At 40.4% G+C, this 22,578-nt stretch overlaps 1 long non-coding RNA gene across 1 annotated transcript in view; it reads left to right on the top strand.

Annotated features, from left to right (window-relative positions):
- Positions 1-1,357: 1,357 nt before the first annotated feature.
- LOC148778573 (uncharacterized) overlaps positions 1,358-22,578 on the top strand; it is a 37,553-nt gene continuing 16,332 nt past the window's right edge. Inside the window, exons 1-3 of the long non-coding RNA XR_016038828.1 lie at positions 1,358-1,429; positions 2,390-2,436; positions 2,917-3,017. This is a non-coding gene — a long non-coding RNA (uncharacterized LOC148778573). The remainder of the gene's footprint in view (positions 1,430-2,389; positions 2,437-2,916; positions 3,018-22,578) is intronic.

Below are 22,578 nucleotides of genomic sequence, written 5' to 3'. Positions count from 1 at the left end.
AGATCAATATTATTTCTCTGTTACATTCTTTTAAAAAATATTTATTCATCTGTTTGTTTGCGCTGGGTGTTAGTTGTGGCTTGCGGACTCAGTTGCAACAAGTAAACACTTAGTTGTGGCATGTGGGATCTAGTTCCCTAACCAGAGGTTGAACCTGGGTCCCTGGCACTGGCAGTGTAGAGTCTTAGCTACTGAACCACCAGGGAAGTCCATCCTCTGTTGTATTCTGTTTAGTCAGAGAAGTGTTTATGAGGGAGGGAAGCTGAGTTTTAAGTGGTATTATAATTCCCTCTGACTTTCAACATATGTGTAAGTTGCTGAATAAGGACTGCAATGGTCTCTAAGTTTCATCCAAACTGGGTTAGAGACTTCCTGAACAGACTAGAATTGTTTTCTTGCATTTTAAAAACACAACAGCTTAAATCCTTTGTGATTCATCAGAAAGTCACACATTTTTAAAAAATAGCCTCTTTGGTCCAGTTAGTCATAGATAACCGTATAACTTAAAATATCTAGTCTGCTGTCTAAGGAGAAATACTTAGAAATGGCAAAAGTCACTTTCTATATCTGACCTGCTGTTTTGTCACATAAAACAAAAAAGAGGTCAGAAAAAGACCCATGGATAAAGCCTCTCCACTTCACCAAACACGCCTGCTCATCTGATTAATCATTTTTTAAAGTCAAATTACTTATATAAACTGCTTGGAATAATATTACTAATCTTAACTCTTTTTGTCTGCCTACAGTAATTCCATAAACATTGCTAGAGACAGAACTACTCACAATAAAGCTTTGTTTATGACTACTTAAAATAAGCAGTTTGAGTTGATACTCCCCAACTCTGATAACTGTAATGAGATTTACAGGTAATCTTTCTTTTGTGTGTTTCCTTAGCACTTAGCACATTATAGGCATTCTGAAGGATGGAGCACATCCCATTAAACAATTTGGGCAAAAATAAAGTGTAAATAAGTGTAATGAAAAGTGTAGCTAGGTGCTTTGTACCCTGACTGGGCAAACAGAGGCCGGGGACTAGCATAAGAGCCTGGAGGAGCACAGATCTTGGCCGTCTTGCTTGTTTCTGCACCTTCAGTGCCTCACACATAGTAGGTATTCAGTAAATATCTGAGGTCTAGTGAAACAATGAATGGACTCCCTTTCCTCATGACTTTGCTTGTGGTGGTTACTTTAAGGGCATAATAGTTTAATAATTTCTGCATGACTACTTGGGCTGCTGAGTTAATGTTTGCAAAGCTCTTTGAACTTCTTGGGAAAAAGAATGGTGTTTTTTTTGGCACCCTTTCAGGTTTGCAGCGGCACACAAATTCCTCCTCCTCTTCTTCCTTTGGCTGCTGGGCCAGGATCTCCCAGAAGGCAGCCACACTACTCTCACTGCCTTTTTCCTGTCACCTCCAGCCCTGCAGCACAGGTAGGGGCAGAGCAAATGCCAGAAAGATTTAAGACGTTGCAAGAGACTCTGGTAAAATGGAATTTGGGTTGATCCTAATAACACTTAGAGCAACTGGTGTATAGAAGGATGCAGATTCTTCGTCAGCCATGGAAGAAACTATTGGGACAGGCAGGTTGATCTGTGAGGATACATTGATTTAGATCCTGAAGGGAGATAGAGGGTGTCATAGAGGCAATTGGGAGCACACGCCAAAGCAGCTGGTTTCTAAAGTGTGTATGATTTTAGACACCCAATACAAAACCTTGATAGTAACTGGTAGAAGATACTGTAGTTTTATAAGAAGGAGCTCAGTAAGACAAGGTGTGTTTCTTTTACATGGATAGAAACTTCACCTTTTATGATTACTTTCCCTACAAGTTTTTTTTTTTTTATTTGATGATGAAAAAAAGAGATTCTATCTCACAATAGATAATCATAGGCTGCAATGTTTTCCAAGGTGTTTATTGCTATAAAAATTGTCTTGATATTTAGCAACTCAATAATTAAACAGTTCAAATGTGATTTGGGAAACAAAACTGTTTTCTATTAAGAATAGCTGTCCTTTATGAACAAATTCAAGAAAAAGAGTTTTTTTCTTTTTGAGGTTACAATATATGGGCTTGCAATTGATCACACACCGTGAATATCTCAAGGTAATTCAGGGAAAGCTGGTTACAGGCACAGAATAACTAAAATGACTATCAGTGGCAGATCTTGCCTTAAAGACAGGAACAGATCCTGTTTTCTACAACTTATAAAATGACTTGTTTTCCAAACCAAATCATGATGTTTTCTCTGTGTGTGGAAAATTTTTCATGATGCATATTTATATGCTACTTGCTGTATGTGTGGCAAATTTGCTCTCTCTAGAAATTGTTTCTAGGGACTGGAAATGAATATTATGTGGATAAAAAACTAACATGGTTTTCTGTTGAAAAGACAGACCACATGAATGGTGTCTGCTTTGCTTTAAAGGAAAAACTCAGGTAAGTCTGATTTTAGTTGAACAGCATGAAGTAAACCAAAAGTCTTAAATTTTGTTTAGAACAAATTATGGAAGTTCCTTCCAATTAAACTGAACTCATTAATCTGAAAACAAAAGCAAGGGGAATAAAATTTGGAGTTATAGTAAGTAGCATTTGAAACTCTGAAAACTTATTGTCCCCATAAAATCTACATGTGAAACATTTAGATGGGAGTGACTTCAGATAAGAAATGTTTTTTTTCTCCACTTAATTCAGTATAGAATGAAGAGCCTTGATTTTCCATTTGTACAGGGCTCAAGGATCAATAGGCATTACTGAATTTTTGTTGTTTCTTTTTGTGAGGTATTTGATACTAAACAGTTTGCCCATGTCCTGAAATAAATAGATGGGAACCCCCTTCAGGAAGAAGGAGAAGGGCAGCTTGAATTAGGGTGAGATCGAATTTCCTTTTCAGAATGTCAGTGTCTTGTTGCATTGCAGGGGGCTGTAAATTCATTTAGAGCAGACCAGATTACACCTCTTACACTGGTTTGGCAACCAAGAGGGATCTCTGGCTGAGATTTACCAGCTAAACTTCTATGGTAAGTTCGACTTTGAAATCTGTGCTTGATTCTCATTATGTTCTTGTCTTTGAAGTGGGGGAGGGGAGGAAATGAACAAATTCTAATGAAGTGTTTTATAATAAGATAAAATATGGACAGAATTATTGTTGGGAATTCTTTATTCAAAGTGTTTAATGAGTAAGCTGCTTGGTTCTTTCTGGTTTAGTTCCTAAATATTTTCAGCTTCTACTTGTTTACTAGGTCTCTTTTTGGTTGATATTCTTGTTTCTACGTCTCTTCTACTTTCTCTGATAGCATATGGTCAGTAGATTTGATCATTGGGATGTCTTCTTTCAGGCAAATGTTGAATTTGTGACATCCAGACAATTGTGGGCAACAGTTAGAAAGGTCCAGTAAGAACAGGACTGTGATGTTACTGAAAGAAAGGAAAAATACCAATAAAATAGGCTGATTTAGAAAGTTGAAGGTTCTTGTTAAGAGAAAAGGAAAGAGGAAATTGGTGAGAAGCCAAGTTTAAACGGACTGAGCACTAGAGTTCAAATATGATATTCTAATGACGAAGACAGGATAAGGCAGCTAATGGAAATTTACCGTGTGTGTGTGTGTGTGTGTGTAAGAAAAAAGGTAGAGAAGACTTGTTTTTTTCTTATCTATATCCACATTAGCCTTTCTGAGGACAGGGACTCTGTTCTTAGCTCTGTACAATCTGCAAAGAATAGGCAATCCAAAAAACTTACTGATCAAAAAAGATATTTCTTTTTGTAGCTGTTACAAAAAAGATCACCAAACTAGGTGCTTTATGTACTTTCTGTGAGACAGGCCTGAATAAGGTAATCAGAGCTCAGGCAGAGGCAGCTGGAACTTACTCAAAAAGTTGCAGCCAGAAGGTGAGCTGTGAGTAGATCAGTGTTCCCGCAAATGCTCATCAAGGCACTCACACTTTTGGTTCAACCACCAGGGGTCAGGACATTGTCTCCAAGAAAATTTTATTAAAGGACAGTTTTGGTGTCAAAGAAGACAGAGCAGTGGATCTCAAACTTTTAGGATGAAAAGTGTTCTAGGACTAGTTCTAGAACTTCTAGTGATTGTCGCTGATACTTCTAGTGATTCTGATTCAGGAAGTCAGCAGTTGGGGTGGGCGTATGTATCCCTGGGAATCTACTTTGTAAAAGAGGTAGGTGTTGGAGGACATCACTTTTGAGAAAGAATGTATAGAATTTCTCTAGCTTGTTGATCTCATCAGAGGACTGTTGGTTCAGAAGCCACCAGCCACCTGGTGCTGAGAGGGACTGAGCAGCCCGGATGAAGCAGCAGTGCCTGTGGTGGCCAGACCTGGGTTTGAGTACCCTTGTGGCGTTTTCGCAAAGTGCTTTTCTTTCTGAAATTCATATTCTTCTTTTTTGACAAAGGAGAACCTTGTTGTCTGCCTCATGGATTTAAAGCACCTAGCAGAGTGACTGGCATATAATAAAGCAATTAGTAAACATTTCCTCTTGTGGTGGGGAGAGAAAGAAATGTCAATGTTAATTCCTCTAAAGCCAGGAAAATAGTTTGCAGCAGATACAAGGCAGGATCAACCACGAGGCTAGTTCCTGTATCCTGGGGGTCCAGGGGCAGCGTCTGAAGATAGATCCTATACCAGAAGATGAATAAACACGAGCTTGGGAGACACAATTTCTCACCATTGTGAATATTTCCCGAGAATAGTAATGAACAACACAGATGGCACAGTTAATTGGAATTATAATTGATCCCCAAATAGTATTTAAATCAATAGTTGAATGGATTTTCCTTGGGAAAACCATTATAGGAATGTCTAAAAGGAAACAAAGTGAAATGCATCAAATTCAGTGATTTGTTCGTCTCTGCCACCCACTCTATGTCAAAGGAATAATGAATGAAGAGAGAAACAGTCAAAGGGAGGAAGGAAACAGGAACCGCAAATCAAATAGACTGTCATTAAATGAGATCGTTTTCTGGTAATTCAGTGTGATGTCAGGTTGTACTGAACTGGCTGGCTGGCTTGCAGATGGGTGCTGCCAGGTTCTCTCCCAAGATGACACATGAAGAGAAGAGGAAATGGGACTGATTCCTTAGTTAGGCGCCTTTAAAAAAAAAAATTATTTCTTTGGCTATACCAGGTCTTAGTTGCAGCATGAGAACTCTTCGTTGCAGTATGTGGGATCCAGTTCCCTGACCAGGGATCGAACCCCAGCCCCCTGAATTAGGAGCATGGAGTCTTAGGCACTGGACCACCGGGGAAGTCCCAGTTATGTGCCTTTCTTAAAAGACAAAGATGACATTTATCAGAACTTGAATGTAAGCTATGGCTGAAGCAGCCAACAAGTTAACAGATGAGGGATACGAACAGGAAGGGGTCAGGTAGGCTCAAAGTATCTGCAGGCAAGTCATTTAGCTTCTTTGGGCTTTACTCTCCTCTCTAAATGTCCTTCTAGGCCTGATACATGGTGATAAGGCGTAGATGGTGGGCTGAATCCCAACACTTTAAACATTTCATTTTATATTTCTCTCGTCTGGAAAGTAGTCCCTAACTACAGAACCTAAGTTATCGCCAGATGAGACCTATTTTCAGGAATTTTGTTAACCCTAAACTATGAAATTTTTTAGTAATCCACTCAGGTGTTCTTGCCTAGAGAATCCTGTGGACCGAGGAGCCTGGTGGGCTGCTATCCATAGGGTCGCGCAGAGTCGGACACGACTGCAGTGACTTAGCATGCATGCATGCATTGGAGAAGGAGATGGCAACCCACTCCAGTATTCTTGCTTGGAGAATCCCAGGGACAGAGGAGCCTGGTAGGCTGCTATCTATGGGGTTGCACAGAGTTGGACACGACTGAAGTGACTTAGCAGCAGCAGCAGCAGCATGAAATTTTTAGTGTTTTCCCCCCACAAATTCAAATTTCAACTTAAATATGTTTTTACCAAAGCTGTTAGTTCTCTGGATAAACAACAGTGAAATTGATAGTAATGATAAATAGTGAATTAGATAGTGATAACAGAAGCCATTATTTTTTGAATACCTATCAGCTGACAGGTATTATGGGCTTCCCTTGTATTATAGGCTTAGCTGGTAAAGAATCCACCTGCAATGGGAGAAAGCTGGAATTGATCCCTGGCTTAGGAAGATCCCCTGGAGAAGGGAAAGGCTACCCACTCCAGTCATCACATTTCATCTTTCATCCTTATACTAACCTTGTTAAGGTTAACGAGGTTACCCTTGTGACCATTTTCTAGGAGGATTATGAGAGGTCACAGAGACAGCAAACAGCACAGTCAGGATTTGAACCTGCTGCTGCTGCCAAGTCACTTTGGTCATGTCCGACTCTGTGTGACCCCATGGACGGCAGCCCACCAGGCTCCCCGTCCCTGGGGTTCTCCAGGCAAGAACACGAGTGGGTTGCCATTTCCTTCTTCAGGATTTGAACCTAGGTCTTCCTAATTCCAAAACCCGTTTCTACTCCTTTTGTGCCATTGTGCCAAGTCGCTTCAGCCGTGTCAAACTCTTTTGCGATCTCATGGACTGTAGGCCACCAGGAGCCTCTGTTCATGGGATTCTCCAGGCAAGAATACTGGAGTGGATTGCTTTGCCTTTCTACAGGGGATCATCCCAACCTAGGGATCGAACCTGAATCTCAGATCTTCTGCATTGGCAGGCAGGTTCTTTACCACTAGCACCACCTGGGAAGCCCTTCTACTCGTTTAATATACCTTACATCTGCTGTACAACTGCATTCATAATAATCCTGTATCAGTTCAGTTTAGTTCAGTCGCTCAGTCGTGTCTGACTCTTTGCCACCCCATGAATCACAGCACGCCAGGCCTCCCTGTCCATCACCAACTCCCGGAGTCCACTCAAACTCATGTCCATCGAGTCGGTGATGCCATCCAGCCATCTCATTCTCTGTCGTCCCCTTCTCCTCCTGCCCCCAATCCTTCCCAGCATCAGAGTCTTTTCCAGTGAGTCAACTCGTCGCATGAGGTGGCCAAATTTCTCTTTAATTTGTTTCCTAATTTTTATTCATAAATATAATTCAAAGTATATTAGTGTCCTATTCTTTCACTTTCTACTTGTGATCATTTTAATGGAGCACTTCTGTTCTTAATGGTAATATTATATTATTTTGTTTACTTTGAGTAATGAGTTTACTGAGACATCTGAACTGGCCTAGGGCGTATGTATGAAAGTAACAATTTTTAAATTCTCTAATTACTTAAGCTTTGTCAAATCTCCCTTTTCTTTGAGCAGATATCATGATGGCTTGGTCAGTTTTCTTTTTCTGTAAAACAAAAACAAAACCAATTCTGTGCTGTAAAAACTCAGTCTCATCCAACTGAAAACGGTGCCCTCCAATATGACAGGACAGAAGTAAGTTTTGGAGATCAGAAGGACAGGGCTGTGTTCTGTCTCTGGGATACTATACCCTCTCACATTTCTAGGCTACTACAGTTTCATGATATTTGGGGCAGGGAGGAAGGAGAAGAAAAGAGTACAAATCTTTCACATTTAATAGTGTACCTGTAGTTCTGTGTAAGTTTTTGGCTCTTTTTCTTGTTAATGTGCACTGGCCAGCTCATTTGGATAGTAAGCATCCATAGGAGGGTGTTCAGTGGACAGTCAGTGATATAGGAAATGCTGCCACAGGAAGGCCTGAAAGCCACTCAGCCTCCTGCTGCTGAGGTCAGCTCCTTCAGCAGCCAGCCCTCATGCATGGAACATGGTAAGAGAACACAAACCTGGCTACTTCCCCTGAGTTCACTTGGCCCATGGACACGTGCTCCAGGACTGTGCCTTCTCTTTCTCTACATCTCGATTTTTCCTTCTGCTCAAATCAGTATGGGGTGGGGTGTTGGGGGGGGGGCGTGGATTAGCAAGGCCACCACCTATACAGATGTCAAAGCTAGAAATGAAATGGCAGTATTCCCTTACTGTAGGCACTCCTCTCTGGTTTTAAGAATGGCTCTCTTGGCAGCTGCTACACTTGTTCAGTGGTGAGAGGTGTAGATGAAAAACTTCAAACATCGCTCCCTTCCCACCCTTACCAAGGCTGCCTCACAGCTTTGATGATTTTCTGCTTCTCTTTTCCATTTCAGTCTTCCTTTTAGACTCAACCAGGGAAGGCTCAGAGGGCACAGTATGAATGACAGTGGAGAGCATCAGAGCGTTTTACCTATGCCTTAGTGCAGGAGACACCAGTTTCATTCCTGGCATGGGAAGATCCCCTGGAGAAGGGATAGGCTGCTGCTGCTGCTGCTGAGTGACTTCAGTCGTGTCCGACTCTGTGGGACCCCATAGACGGAAGCCCACCAGGCTCCCCCGTCCCTGGGATTCTCCAGGCAAGAACACCGGAGTGGGTTGCCATTTCCTTCTCCAATGTGTGAAAGTGAAAAGTGAAAGTGAAGTCGCTCAGTCGTGTCTGACCAGTAGCGACCCCACGGACTGCAGCCTACCAGGCTCCTCCATCCATGGGATTTTCTAGGCAATAGTACTGGAGTGGCTTGCCATTGCCTTCTCCGAGGGATAGGCTACTCACTCCAGTATTCTTGGGCTTCCCTGGTGGCTCAGCTGGTAAAGAATCCACCTGCACTGCAGGGGACCTGGGTTCGATCCCTGGATTGGGAAGATTCCCCTGGAGAAGGGAATGGCTACCCACTCCAGTATTCTAGCCTGGAGAATTCCCTGGTCGGCTGCCGTCTATAGGGTTGCACAGAGTTGGACACGACTGAAGCGACTTAGCAGCAGCAGCTATAGTCCATGGAGTCAGAAAGAGTCAGACATAACCGAGTAACTTTCACTTTCACTTTAGTGAGCCTTGAAGGAGATGGTGGCTTCAGTTGTTAGTTATCCATCTTCTTTATCTCACTATTGGGCTCTACAAGTCACATCTGGGGTAGGAGGAAAACTTGCCCTCCATAGCCTGTTACATTGTGCACTCTTGGGGGGCAAAAATCAACTGATATAAATTATATAACTTACCTGTGAAAGATATTGTCAAGAAAATGAAATGGCCAGACATTGGGAGAAGATACTTATAAAAGACATATCTGATAAAAGACAACCATCCAAAATATACAAAGAAACTTCAAACTCAATGATAAAAAACCAAGCTGATTAATAAATGTACAAAAGATCTAAAATAGACAATTCTTCAAAGAGGATATACAGATAGCAGACGAACATTTATAAAGATGCCCAGCATCATCTCATTATGGAATTGCAAACTGAAATGACAGTAAGATACCAGTACACACCTATTTGAATGGTGAAAATATAAAACACTGACAACACTAAATGCTCGTCAAGATGGGGAGAACAGGAACTCTTATTAATTGCTAGTGGGAATTAGAAATGATACAGCCACTCTGGAAGACAGTTTGATAGTTTCTTATAAAACTGAACATATATTTACCATAGAATCCAGCAATTGCACTCCTTACTATTCATCCAAATGAGCTGAAAAATTACATCCACGTTACTACCTGCACGTGAATGTTTAAGCAGTTTTATTCATAACTGCCCAAACTAGAAAACAACCAAAATGTTCTTTAGTAGGTAAATAAACTGTGTATGTCCAGACCATGGAATATTATTCAGTACTAAAAAATGAGCTAGCTATCAAGCCATGAAAGAACATGGAAGAATCTTAAATACATAGTACTAAGTGAAAGAAGGCTATCTGAAAAGGCTACCAAACGTTTGATTCCAAATTTCAGCTATATGATATCCAGGAAAAGGCAAAACTTGGAGACAGTGAAGAGACAACTGATTGCTAGGGAGTGGGGGTACAGATAGATGAACCAGTGGAGAACAAAGGATTTTAGAGCAGTGAGATTTGTCTGTTCAGTTCAGTTCAGTCGCTCAGTCGTGTCCGACTCTCCGCGACCCCATGAATCACAGCACGCCAGGCCTCCCTGTCCATCACCTACTCCCGGAGTACAATCAAACTCATGTCCACAGAGTCGGTGATGCCATCCAGCCATCTCATCCTCGGTCGTCCCCTTCTCCTCCCGCCCCCAACCCTTCCCAGCATCAGAGTCTTTTCCAGTGAGTCAACTCGTCGCATGAGGTGGCCAAAGAGATTTGTCTGTATGATACTACAATGGTGGATACGTGTCATTATATACTGACCCAAACCCACAGAATGTACAACACTCAAAGTGAACCCTAATATGAACTCTGGACTATGGGTGATAATAATATATTAGTGTAGGTTCATTAGTGGTAACAAATCCCCTGGAGTGGAATGTTGATGGTGGGGGTGGCTGTGTGTGTGTGAGGACAAGGGGCATATGAGAACTCTGTACTTTCTATTCCATTTTGCTGTGATCCTCAAACTACTCTAAAAGATAGTCTACTTTAATTTATATTGAAATATTATTATATTATTATAAACAGTCAAAATAGAGAAATCTGCTTTCTAACTAGATAATAGATTTTCCACGTTCATATGGGACTGAATGATGTTTTGTTGTATGACTCCCCTTTGACAGTGACTGTCTACCAAATGATAGTTGCACTCAGTCTTCTGCCTCCTCTGTATTTTATAATCATTGATACTGATCCTGAGATGACTAGGCAGCAGCACAGGTGGCTAAGTAGAGACACCTCTTCCTGGAAGCCTTCTCTTTGATAGTACAGTCAGCTCAAGGCCACAGAAAACTGCACCACAGTTACTGTTCTGAAAGATGTAAGTCTACAGTGACTCACTATTACCTGAAAAAACCAAGCACTCCCCAAAAGCTGGGATCTGTTTTCCTAGAACATTGCTTTGTGTTCAAAATTTTTGTTGGTCTTTAAACCAGGTTAAAAGAAGCAGAGAAAGACACAATTGACGCTGGTAAAGTCAATGCAGGATGGTTCTGAGAAATGTAGCCCCGTGGGCAAAACTCGCATTTGCTTATTATAATACTCTTTCACATTTAGCTGTAGACGCCCATTCTTTGTGTGCCTTGGTCTCTCAAACAACCTTCTATCAAAATAAGAGGTTGTACCCAACTAATAGAGTCAATATTTGAAAATTTCCTAGCTAAGTATTAAGAACATGTATTTTGGGTGGTGGGTGTTAAGTGATTTAAAATTATATTTATACATTTTCTGAAAAAAGTTCTTATAATGGACATACATTTTTTATTATCAGAAAATTAAAAGAAATCTATTTTCATTTGAAAATAAAAGCTATTTAAAAAAAACATATAAAGGAGGTATGAAAATTTTGAAAGATCAGGGTTGCAAGAAAGATTTGCCTTGCTAACACAGAATGACAACAGTAATAGCCAACACTCTGTGGTGCTTTCTATGTGCCAAACATTACTCTAAGTTCTTTATTTTGTTAATCAATGCTCTCTTCATGATAGTGTCATGATGGGAGTAATGCTGATATGCCTATTTTATAGGTAAGGAAGCTGAGCCACAGAGGCCATACTAGTCTATTGCTAGATAACTAGAAAGGGGCAGAGTTGAAATTTGAGAACAAGAACCAGTACTAGCTAAAGATCAGAGCTATTAATTTAATAAAAATAAATAGGATAGAATAACAGAAAAGCTTAATAGGATAAATTAAGTACCATAAATCAGTGAGACAGGGGATGGGTAATTTAAAATGCTATTTTGGGGAAATAGAGTATTTAGATTAAAAAAAGTTCAGTTTAGTGAATCCCCATAAAAATACCCATTTTGTTCCAAATAGATTAAAAAGCCAAGTGTAAATAGTTAAGCCAAAACAATTTGGAAGAAATATATTTGAATATTTATCTGTTCACTAGATGGAAAAATATTTTCTAAACTTAAAAGCAATTAAGGAAATGACAGAGGAAACGATTGATGAATAAAAAATTAAAAGAATTTTCTGTGTGTTATAAGCCAAGCAAAAAGATAAACAGCTATTAACACATTAAGGAAATTGTGATTTTTCATACATATCTATAAGCAAATCACAAAACAGGAAACAGAATGATTAATAAAATATGAAAAATCCTAACCTCTTGTATTAAACGAAGGGCAAATTTTCAAAAATTCAAATTAAAACAAAAATTTGGTAGCAGTTTTCACAGAGCACCTTTTAGCAAAGATTTTTAACTGATAATAATCTAGTTTGTCAGGAATTCTGCAAGAGGGATGAACAATTTAATGTGCAAGTTTTCTCCCATTAATTTAGCAATATCCATCAAGAGCCTGGGTTTCCCTCATAGCTCGGTTGGTAAAGAATCTTCCTGCAATGCCGGAGACCTGGGTTCGATTCCTGGGTCAGGAAGATCCCCTGGAGAAGGAAATGGGAGAAGAAAATGGCAATCCACTCCAGTATTCTTGCCTGGAGAATCCCATGGACAGAGGAGCCTAGTAGGCTACAGTCCATGGGGTCGCAAGAGTTGGACATGACTTAGCGACTAAACCACCACCATCAAGAGCCTTAAAACCAGCCATATTTTTCAAACCAATATTTTCTCATACAAGGATTTTGTTTTACAAAAATGACTGTGTGGATGAAGATTTATGTTCACATTTTTATAGCAATCATTATTTCTAATAGTGAATTATTAGAAGCAATGTTTAATAAAATTGAATTAATTGGCAATAAGTGGAAATTGTGGTATAGCTGGAGAAGGAAATGGCAACCCACTCCAGTGTTCTTGCCTGGAGAATCCCAGAGATGGAGGAGCCTGGTGGGCTGCCATCTGTGGGGTCGCAGAGAGTCAGACACGAGTGAAGTGACTTAGCATCAGCAGCAGCAGCAGTGGTGTAGCTATAGGACAAACCATCACACCAAATTAAGATCATGTTGTGAGTAGTTCTTAGTGAGGAAAGAAAGCAGTTATTAGATAGTGCTCTAAGTGTAATAAAAGAGGATATATTATAATTATTTATGCGTAATTGTTTAATCTAATTAAAATTAATAATAATAAAAAGGACTAGAAAAGTCATGACAAATGTTCACAGTGATAATTGGTGGTGGAATGGATTTTTATATTTCACAAACTGCCTAAAACAAATATAATAATGGGGAAAATTATTTTAAATAAGAAAAAAATAAATATAGGGTGTGATACAGAGACAAAGAAAAAAAGGTAGATCATTGAAAATGGTGAAAGGCACATAAATATGATCTCAAATCTGAGACTGTGGCAGAGCTGGAATGGAGTGTAGAGCAAATAAAGATACTGGAACAATTAATGCTTTTGGCTAACGCTTTCAGAGCATTGGAATCAATAGAGCAACTGCAAGGACTGACCTGGGCTTCTCACTCAGCCATTGGGAAGACAACCTATCCCTTGGGATATGTTGATGAAAGTGTTTTCCTAAAACAAACCAGTTTTCTGCTCAAACTCACGTTTTTACAGATGCCACATAGATTTTCAGTTACCTTTAAAATGTCTGTAAGGTGTTTTCAAAGAAATGAATGTTGGAATTCAGTTTCTAGCATTTTCTCTATATTTTGTTTAAGTCATGAACATACTTTCCAATTCGTTGCTATATTATAAATTTTGAGAGTTTAGGAAGCAGCAGCAAATGTAGACATAATTTGTCTATTAACTGTTGCTTTAACTTCTCTATAATTTAAAAACACAGAAGTTTCCAGTTTTTCCTACCTTCACTTCGATTGGCCTCATCTATCTTGGAGGTGTATGAAGGCCTATTTTCTTCAAATGCTATTCTCCCCTGAAGTTGGATGTGCTAATCTCCTGGCTGTAGGCTTGGTTCCATAGCCAGTAGAATTTATTTACCTGAATTTTCAGTTCTCAACTGGACCTCTTAGCTATAATCAAACCCTTCCAGAGACAGGCCCTTATGTGCTTGCTCTCAGCATACTGGATCCCTGATCCACACACTCAAGTCTATAGGTTCAGCTTCTGTCTCAGATTACTCCGGGGGTCTCATCTGTCTTCCCTTGCACTAGCCTGTCCACCACCACCTAATCCCATATTCCAACAGTGAGTGACCACTAGGTAGGCATGACAGAAAAGAATGCTATTTTTCTTAATTCCTTTTCAGAAGATATCAGTGGTTTTTAGTTAAACTATGAACATAATTATTCAAGTCTGGAGATCTTGAATAAAGTGTACTTAAAACTGTATTTTTCCATTGAGTCATCACTGAACTCTATTATGTAGAGAGGAGCATTTTCCTTATCCTCAGACTCAGTAAGATTCCACGGGGTTCTCCATCAGCCCAGGATGTGACATTCTGGTTGCTGGATCTCCGAAGAGTGATGTCACTGAGTCCCATTAATCATTGTAGCATATGCGTTGTTTTGATGCTTTGCTCTGCTGAGCCAAGGCAGTGCCTGTGAATTCCTACTCCTCAGCACTCACTTTCTTTCATTTCCTATCTCCTCTTTCTCTGAATCCCAGGGACAGCGGAGCCTGGTGGGCTACAGTCCATGGGGTCGCACAGAGTCGGACATGACTGAAGCGACTTAGCAGCAGCTTTCTCTCTGAAGGCAGTTTTGCCTGTCACCAAATACTGTACCCCAAATGCAAATTTTTAAAATGTAAGTGGTGTTGTGCTTATTTACAGGAACATTTCATCACTTGAGCCAGTTCACCTTTCAGTGGGTATGCACCTACTGGTAGGACAGCTATTGATTTTGGCTGCTGCTTTGTAAATATAAAAATCACAACCAGAACTGTAAATTTTAAGTTGGAATGTCTATGCTGCTGCTGCTGCTAAGTCGCCTCAGTCGTGTCCAACTCTGTGCGACCCCATAGACAGCAGCCCACCAGGCTCCCCCATCCCTGGGATTCTCCAGACAAGAACACTGGAGTGGGTGTCTATAGGTAGGCTCAAATGCATCTGGAGTCACCAAGTTTCTTTAGACATGTGCAGCTGTATCAGCCTGCAGTTCTACTCCGTGTCACATAAGTCCCTCTGTTCCTTCTTGGAATTCTTGTTGCTCTTAACCTCTGATGTAAACCCTTCCACCGTTGCTTCACAGTCAGTCATTCTTTTAGCAAGTATAGAGAGAGCACCAACCATTGCCAGGCACTTAGCTGTGTGATAGATACAAGTGAAGAAAAGGAAAGTGACCTTGCCTTGAGAGAGCTTAAATCTTTCAGAAATTATGGAAAAGAGAGAGCTGGTTGCAGGATGTTGTGTTACGAAAAATCCCACGTACTGTGGCAGAACACAGTGCATAAGACACACACTCAGATGGGTCCTTGGAGAGGGTGATCGTGGAAAGTATCCTGGAGAAGCAAGCTAAAACCTGAAGGAGCGAGGCTGTGTGGGTCTGATGCTTCCAAGTCCCTCCTCCTGGGAGACACATGAATGAAGCATGTGATATAAACATACCCTGGGACTCCAGAAGCACCAGAATGACAGAGTAGTAAATCCAAACCAAGCTTGGGCCAGACTCTGACAAGAGATAGGAAAGTGGAAATCATTGCTTTTGGTGGTGCTATGGTTTGTTAAAACTTTGGGGTGTTTTTTCAGTACTACTTAATGCATGTCACAAAGAAATTACATAAGCAGTGATGCTGTGAACAGAAATCCTGAATGTGCCTTTCTGGATTGAAGGGTTCTTCTGGTGTCTGACTGCAGATCCAACTTGCCTGGAGGTTTGTTCAGATCTCAGTGAGTGACCTCTTAGAACGGGCCCTTCTTGTGAATAGCCTCATCAGAGAAGATCGATGTAGCCAAAGCTGAAGTGAGGCGGTCATTTTCCCAGGATGCTTTCTGTAGACTCTTCCTTGTTCTGCTTAGAAGCGGAATTCACTGACTCAAATTTCTTATGCCTGGCATGATGGCTCTTGAACATGCTTAGCCTAGTGTCCTGGGTCTTCATTTCTCCCTTCTCATCATTCTTTCAGTAGTTCCAGTGTCTTTACTAATGTTATTACCACTACTTTACGACTACTACTACCTTATGACTATTGCAACAGCTACTGTGACTATTTCTACTACTACCAATTTTCCTTCCCCTCTTACCACTACTACTAAGACTTTCTGAAATTGTCATTTTATATTGGAGTATGATTGATTCACATGTTGTGTTAGTTTTAGCTGTACAAGAAAGCAATTTAGTTATCCATACTCATGTATCTAATCTTAGATTCTTTTCCCGTTATAGGTCATTACGGAGTATTGAGAAGAGTTCCCTGTGCTATCCAATAGGTCTTTGTTGATCATCTGTTTACATACAGTAGTGTGCATATGCCAATCCCAACCTCCCAATTCATCCCTTTCCTCTCCTTTCCCCTTTGGCAACCACAAGCCTGTGTCCTCTGTCTGTGAGTCTTCTGTTTTGTAAACAAAAAACCTGTTTCATTTTTTTAGATTCCAGTTATGAATGGTATCGTATGACATTTGTCTTTCTCTGTGTGGCTTACTTCACTTAGTATGATAATCTCTAGGTTCATGTTGCTGCAAATGGCATTATTTCATTCATTTTTATGGCTGAGTAATAGCCATGGAATTAAAAGACGCTTACTCCTTGGAAGGAAAGTTATGACCAACCTTGATAGTATATTAAAAAGCAGAGACATTACTTTGCCAACAAAGGTCCGTCTAATCAAGGCTATGGTTTTTCCCATGGTCATCTATGGATGTGAGAGTTGGACTGTGAAGAAAGCTGATCACCGAAGAATTGATGCTTTTGAACTGTGGTGTTGGAGAAGACTCTTGAGAGTCCCTTGGACTGCAAGGAGATCCAACCAGTCCATTCTAAAGGAGATCAATCCTGGGTGTTCATTGGAAGGACTGATGCTAAAGCTGAAACTGCAATACTTTGGCCACCTCGTGCGACGAGTTGACTCACTGGAAAAGACTCTGATGCTGGGAAGGATTGGGAGCGGGAGGAGATGGGGACGACAGAGAATGAGATGGCTGGATGGCATCACCGACTCTGTGGACATGAGTTTGAGTGAACTCTGGGAGTTGGTGATGGACAGGGAGGCCTGGCGTGCTGTGATTCATGGGGTCGCAGAGAGTCGGACACGACTGAGCGACTGAACTGAACTGAATATTCTGTTGTGCTATATATACCACATCTTCTTTATCCATTTCTCTTGATGGACATTTATGTTGTATCCATGTCTTAGCTGTCATAAATAGTGCTGCTATGAGCATTGAAGTGTATATATCTTTTTGAATTACAATCTTCTCCTCAGTATGCCCAGTAGTTAGAATCCTGGATCAAATGGTAACTCTGTTTTTGTTTTTTTTAAAAGAATCTCAGTACTGTTCTCCATAGTATTAAGCCATTTAAAATTTTGAGTTACTATATTCCAGGCCCTTCTCTAGGCATTTTTTCATCTCTCAGAACAAACACAAATATATTATCTTCATTTTCCAGGTGAGGTTCAGAGAATTTAAGAAACTTTGGTTTACTGAATATTATCCTCAGCTTATGGAACACATTAAAATAATATACGATATTTAACAGTAAATGGTGCTTGAGCTCCATTCACAATTTACTTGATCCTGAAAGCCTGTTCATCCCAGTGGTGCTTCCTGCTTTGGGACACCCTGGCAGCAACATGACCAAATAGCCTGGTAGACTTTGTGGACTGTACATTTATCACAGGTTTCAATGTGGTTTAATCTCAGGCTGCTATAAAAACACCATTGACTGGATGGTTTAAACAACAAATATTTATTTCTCACACTTCTGGAGTCTGGGAAGTCTAAGATCACAGGGCTAGCATGGTCAGATTCTGCCAAGAGTCAGCTTCCTTTTTGCTGTGTCCTCATGTGGTGGAGAGAGAACAGAGACAAACTCTCTTGTCTTTTTCTTGTAAGGGCACTAATCCTGTCATTAGAGCTCCACTCCTAAGGCCTAATTACCTTCTGAAGGCCTCATCTCCAAATACCACCACATTGGGCTTTAGGGTTTCAGTATATGAATTTGGGGCATGCATTTGCATGCTAAGTTGCTTCAGTTGTGTCTGAGTTTTTGCAACCCTGGACTGTAGCCCACCAGACTCTTCTGTCCACGAGATTCTCCAGGAAAGAATACTGGAGTTGGTTGTCATGCCCTCCTTCAGGAGATCTTCCTGACCCAACAATCGAACCTGCATTGGCAGGTGAGTTCTTTACCGCTGCCACCACCTGGGAAGCCCATGAATTTGGTCGGGGAGGGGTGGTGGTGAACATAAACATGCAGTGCACAACACAAGACAAACAAAGGTTCTTCTTGAGGGCAGGCAGGCCCCACTGATGGAGAAACACTGTCAGGCTCAAAGTCAGCAATCAGTGGGGAGGCCTGGCTACTCCATCCTGGAGCAGAGGTTTTATTAGGCACTAACTTTCTGTTTATGACCAATCTAGATAGTATATTGAAAAGCAGAGACATTACTTTGCTAACAAAGGTCCGTCTAGTCAAGGCTATGGTTTTTCCAGTGGTCATGTATGGATGTGAGAGTTGGACTGTGAAGAAAGCTGAGCACAGAAGAACTGATGCTTTTGAAATGTGGTGTTGGAGAAGACTCTTGAGAGTCCCTTGGACTGCAAGGAGATGCAACCAGCCCATCCTAAAGGAAATCAGTCCTGAATATTCTTGGAAGGACTGATGCTGAAGCTGAAACTCCAATACTTTGACCACCTCATGCAACGAGTTGACTCACTGGAAAAGTCTCTGATGCTGGGAGGGATTGGGGGCGGGAGGAGAAGGGGACGACAGAGAATGAGATGGCTGGATGGCATCACCGACTCGATGGACATGAGTTTGAGTGAACTCCAGGAGTTAGTGATGGACAGGGAGGCCTGGCGTGCTGCGATTCATGGGGTCGCAAAGAGTTGGACACGACAGAGTGACTGAACTGAACTGAACTTTCTGTTTTGTTTTGTTTTTTGTTTTTGTTCATACTATCTGCTTAGTGTTGGTTGTTATGGGCTTGGCCCTGTTAATTCTTGGTCATAAAAAATGATCTGAAGTATTTTATTTGAAACCACTCCATGGGGGGACAGGAAGCCAACAGGTACTTGGATTTTCAGATTAAAGCTATTTATATCAGCAATTGTTATGTAATGTGAAAATATTGATGCTTTGGCATGCTATAAAAACTTTTCCTGTAAAAAACATTATTTATAAGAATATGTTTTACTTATTGTAAGAATACATAAAATAAGGAGACTAGAAAAATGAATTAAAATTTTTACTCTCTATTCTAGGTAAGGGGCTATGCACATGTATGTCCTTTAGCTTTGGATATATTTTTAAAAAGTACAGAAATACCTTATTTTGAAGGGATGAAGTTAGAGCAGGTGTCAAATTGATTCTAATCAGATCATTGAAGAGGCACTTCTAATGATGGAGTAAGAGGTATGACTTGGAAGGCTAAGAATAGAAGGTGTATTCAGCTCTAGGTCATGGGTTCAGTTCAGTTCAGTCTCTCAGTCATGTCCAACTCTCCGCGATCCCATGAATCACAGCACGCCAGGCCTCCCTGTCCATCACCAACTCCCGGAGTTCACTCAAACTCATGTCCACAGAGTCGGTGATGCCATCCAGCCATCTCATTCTCCGTCGTCCCCTTCTCCTCCCGCCCCCAACCTTTCCCAGCATCAGAGTCTTTTCCAGTGAGTCAACTCGTCACATGAGGTGGCCAAAGTATTGCAGTTTCAGCTTTAGCATCAGTCCTTCCAATGAACACCCAGGATTGATCTCCTTTAGAATGGACTGGTTGGATCTCCTTGCAGTCCAAGGGACTCTCAAGAGTCTTCTCCAACACCACAGTTCAAAAGCATCAATTCTTCGGCTACGGTTTTTCCTGTGGTCATGTATGGATGTGAGAGTTGGACTGTGAAGAAGGTCATGGGTTAGTAGGGCTCTATTTCTTGTTTGGAAGTACTGTCTACCTCAATAGACTCTTTTTTTTTTTACCTCCAGCTTTACTGAGGTATAATTGACAAAACTGTAAGATATTTAAAGTGTACAACATGATGATTTAATGTATGTATATACATCATGAAAGGATCACCCACATTGAGTTAGCTAACCTATCCATCATATCACAAGTTTACCTTTTATTTTTTTGGTGAGAACATTTAAATTCTTTACTTGTACAAATTTCAATTATACAATACAGTGTTATCAACTATCATATCATGTTATACATTAGATTCTCAAACCTTATTTGTCTTATAATGAGTAGCCTTCCTATTGAAGCAACACGAGTGCTAAAGGCTTGTGATAGAAGAGTACTTAGAAGGGAATCGATGCCCACTGTTATTTTAACATGACTTTCCGCTTTTTCAGAATATTGCCATAGGCAGAGACATGAAATGGAGGGGAAAATGGCCTGGAAAAGGGCTGATTGTATCACATAAATCCTTTATACATTTTTTTTTTTTTTTTTTTTTGCTGGTTGCTAGGACCAACTTTCAGAAGTCCCAGCTAAATGTTGTCACAATCTTTGTAGGTGAATTTTTCCCTTTAAAAAAACTTCACACAGAGCTATTAGGGATGCTTCATACCCGTATTCCATTCCACCTGATGTATCAACAGGAGTTTGGAATATGCAGTTTGTCTGGTCTATTCTCCATGTTCATTACAATTCACATACATACATTTGTCCTTATTCACTGCACAGTGGTGGAATCAGCCAAATTTTGTTAGTCAGTCTTTTGGCTTCTTTGATCTCATCCCTGTTAATACTAAAAGGGATTTAAAGTGGCTAAATTTTATTAAAATGCAATCAGTTGGCTCTTGACAACCTTTAGCATCGTTTCTCTTTTCTTTGGAAAGTTCTTACTCTTCTTTTTTTGGTTTAATTCATTGTGAGTATAGAGAGTTTTCTTACAGTTGAGAAGTTGGAATCATCTCTAAGTTAAAGAAACAAAAATGGAGATAAAAATTTTTCCTGAAATGCCAGAAATTTGCAAGAGGTGAAACATCTAGTTCATAAGAAAAAACCATTAAGTCCAGCCATCTTTAAGGAGCTGAAATAATATTTTATCTGTTTCTAAGGTACTTGGGTAAATTAAACCAAACAGGAAACAATAGAGGTTCTCGAGTGAGAGAGGAACTGCTCATTACTCATTTGACTCAGCAAGCAGAGTGATGATGCCATTACCCTGAAATCTACAAAACTTTAGACAACTCATTGTCAATTATGAAATACAATGGTTGTGTTCTCACACCCTGTAATCTCATGGACAACTTCATCTTCTCCATTTCCTTTAGATAACTCCAGCCCTTCAGTGCTAGGTTATATTTTCATAAACTTTTCAGAACATGGTATGTATTGGGGAAGAAGATAACTTACAACACTCCATCTTTTGGGTGACCTACTCCATCCTGTATAATTTGAATGGGAAAATTATATTTGAGAACAAATGGAAGGATTGGTGTTGCTTTGACATAGCTGAGATAATACTAGATTTCTACAAATACAAGGAGAAGCTAAATGTTCGATGCAAAATTATCGTAAACCACCTAATCTCCTTGATCTCCTATGGCCGGCAGTCATCTGTAACATGCAGACAACTCATCATCCCCAGTGAAACTCTGAAGGGGAAGCAGAATGGGGAAGTGGGTGGAAAAATTTTAATTTAGTGGTCTTTTAACATTTTGGAAAATGTAAGTCAATGTGGCATTTGCAGAAGTTCTCAAATTGTTATCAAAGCCATCATATATTCTCTCTTGTAATTACACCTAAAAATGCTGGTTCCTTTATATCCTTTAAGCAACTGTCTGATTCTGTGTCTACATGCTGTGCCAGTTCTCAGCCACTCAGGATTGCTTAGATATTTGTTTTATTTTTTAAATGGAAGATAATTGCTTTATAATGTGTTGGTTTTTACTGTACAGCAATGTGAATCAGTCATAATTATATATATATATCCTCTCATCTTGAGCCTTCCTTCCTCCTCCCATTTCTCTACTCCAGGTCATCACAAAAGGCCCTAGGTTATATAGAAGCTTCCCACTAGCTATCTATTTTAAACATGCATAGTGTATATGTCAATGCTACTTTCTCAATTCGTCCTACCATGTCCTCCCCTGCTGTGTTCATAAGTCCATTCTCTATGTGTGTGTCTCCATTCCTTCCCTGCAAATAGGTTCATCAGTACTATTTTTCTAGATTCCATATGTAAGTGTTAATATTTGAGAATATCTTCAGTTCAGTTCATTTCAACTGCTCAGTCATGTTTGACTCTTTGAGACCCCATGGACTGCGGCACTTCATGCTTACCTGTCCTTCACCAACCCCCAGATCTTGCTCAAACTCATGTCCATTGAGTTGGTGATGCCATACAACCATTTCATCCTCTGTCGTCCCCTTCTCCTCCAGCCTTCGATCTTTCCCAGGGCCTTACTAATGAGTCAGTTCTTCACATCAGGTGGCCAAAGTATTGGAGTTTCAGCTTCAGCATCAGTCCTTCCAGTGAATTCAGGACTTATTTCCTTTAGGACCGACAGGTTTGAACTCCTTGCAGTCCAAGGGACTCTCAAGAGTCTTTTCCAATACCACAGTTCAAAAATATCAGTTCTTTGGGGCTCAGCTTTCTTTATAGTCCAACTCTCACATCCATACATGACTACTGGAAAAACCTTAGCCTTGACTAGATGGACCTTTGTTAGCAAAGTAACGTCTCTACTTTTTAATACACTTTATAGGTTTG

This window comes from Moschus berezovskii, chromosome 2 (genome assembly GCF_049115385.1).
Source record: "Moschus berezovskii isolate FMDL1 chromosome 2, NW_MosBer_1.0, whole genome shotgun sequence".
NCBI classification, from domain to species: Eukaryota; Metazoa; Chordata; class Mammalia; order Artiodactyla; family Moschidae; genus Moschus; species Moschus berezovskii.
The sequence above is the reverse complement of the archived record's forward strand: the minus strand, read 5'-3'. Positions and strand labels throughout refer to the sequence as shown.